This window comes from Schistocerca cancellata, chromosome 3, assembly GCF_023864275.1.
Source record: "Schistocerca cancellata isolate TAMUIC-IGC-003103 chromosome 3, iqSchCanc2.1, whole genome shotgun sequence".
NCBI lineage: Eukaryota > Metazoa > Arthropoda > Insecta > Orthoptera > Acrididae > Schistocerca > Schistocerca cancellata.
This window is the reverse complement of record NC_064628.1, coordinates 262,585,322-262,587,420: the sequence shown is the minus strand read 5'-3', so window position 1 is coordinate 262,587,420 and position 2,099 is coordinate 262,585,322. Positions and strand designations below refer to the sequence as shown.

Below are 2,099 nucleotides of genomic sequence, written 5' to 3'. Positions count from 1 at the left end.
CACGGCTGATTACACGCGGCCGGCAGCACTCGTTCCCGACGGCGAGCGGCCGGCTGTACTGTGGTGCTTTGCGAGCTGTTTGCCTCGTCCCGTGGGCTCTCTGCGTCGGAGAAAAGCGCCGTCGCTGGTGATTTAACGTCGCGAGAGGCAGTTTTCAGTGTCTGGGACGGTAATGGCGGAGCCAGAGGCACCCTGCGGACACGGCCGCTCCACGGCTCGCCCTCTACTCTGGCGCACACCGACCAATTTGCTTTCGGCATGTCGCTCTCGGTTTCCGTCCGAGGTATCCCCAGGCGCGGTATCAGCGCAGGCTGTCCATTTCGAGAGCGCAGACGAATCATTAATGTCTGATTTTAGCCGCCCGAATCCGCGGCGCGAATTGTAATGCCACATCGCCCAGAAGCAGCAATTGGCTGCAAGCGCCATTGCAAATTAGGCGTGCCTGTGCGGCAGACTGGACTTCGTACGTAGCAGAACGTGACCAGGCACTATTCGTAGCGGCGAGGTGGTCACACAGTTGTTTGGGATCATTACTCCTGATTTCCGGCGCGTTTCTATCTCGAATAGTTTGCATGAACACTAAATGAGACACAGCGGTCATAATTGCATTTATACAGGGTGAGTCACTGACTACTGCCACCGAGAATAACTCCGAAAGTATGATAGTAGCTGAAAAGTTTGTGGGACAAAAGTAGCCTGGGACAACGGGGGACATAATATGACGTTGGTTTTTTGTTGCTAGGCTGGGGTCGCTTCAGAGACATGAAGGTCAACCTCGTTTTTTTTTTAATGGAATGCCATAGTTTAGTACTTATTTTCTGATAGCGGCTATCGAGACGAATTCAGTACAGTAAGGTCTTTGAAGGTCAACGAAGGTCACAAAGGCGGCATGACGTCCATTTACAGAAGGTGTTCGAAGTGATGACCATTGGTGTCAATGCAGTGCTGCAATCTTCTTATCATGGATGGAGTGGTATTCCTTATCACATCGGCACTTATGGAAGCACATACTCTGACAATTCTCTCTCACATATCTTCAGGTGTAGTTGGAACGTCTTTATAAACAATGTCTTTTACGAATCCCCACAAGAAAAAAATCTGGAGGCGTCAAGTATGGCGAGCAAACCGGCCACGACCATCTCCTCCGCGTCCAATCCAACGATTTGGGAACAGTCTCTGCAACTCACGTCTAGCCATCAGCGAAAAATGTGCCGGACACCCATCGTGTTGATACCACATTCTATTCCTTGTTCCTAAAGGTATTTCTTCCAATAACAGACCTAATGTTTCTTGCAAGCCGGCCGAAGTGGCCGTGCGGTTAAAGGCGCTGCAGTCTGGAACCGCAAGACCGCTACGGTCGCAGGTTCGAATCCTGCCTCGGGCATGGATGTTTGTGCTGTCCTTAGGTTAGTTAGGTTTAACTAGTTCTAAGTTCTAGGGGACTAATGACCTCAGAAGTTGAGTCCCATAGTGCTCAGAGGCATTTGAACCATTTTTTTGTTTCTTGCAGGAATGTGGTGTACCTCCTGCCATTAAGTTTTCCTTCGATGAAATAGGGGCCTATACTTCTGTCCTCCAGAATCCCACACCATACAGTCACCGACCAAGGTTTTTGGCGTGCAACTTGCCGTAGCCAACATGGATTTTCAGTTGTCCAATAATACATGTTATGCCAACGGCCTTGCCGCAGTGGTAGCACTGGTTTCCGTCAGATCACCGAAGTTAAGCGCCGTCGGGCTGGGCTAGCACTTGGATGGGTGACCATCCCGTCTGCCGAGCGCTGTTGGCAAGCGGGATGCACTCAGCCCTTGTGAGGCAAACTGAGGTGCTACCTGATTGAGATGTAGCGGCTCCGGTCTCGGAAACTGACATACAGCTGGGAGAGCGGTGTGCTGACCACATGCCCCTCCATATCCGCATCCAGTGACGCCTGTGGGCTGTCGATGACACGGCGGCAAGTCGGCACCTTTGGGCCTTCATGGCCGGTGTGGGAGGAGTTTATTTTAGTTTAGGTTTAGTTTAATAATGCATGTTATGCAAAGTAACATTTCCATAGTTCGTGAATGTAGCCTCGTCAGTAAATGTAATCAAATTAATAA

At 50.5% G+C, this 2,099-nt stretch overlaps 1 pseudogene; it reads left to right on the top strand.

Annotated features, from left to right (window-relative positions):
* The first annotated feature begins 1,671 nt into the window (after positions 1-1,671).
* Positions 1,672-1,789, top strand: LOC126177705 (5S ribosomal RNA; annotated as a pseudogene).
* The last annotated feature ends 310 nt before the right edge of the window (positions 1,790-2,099 follow it).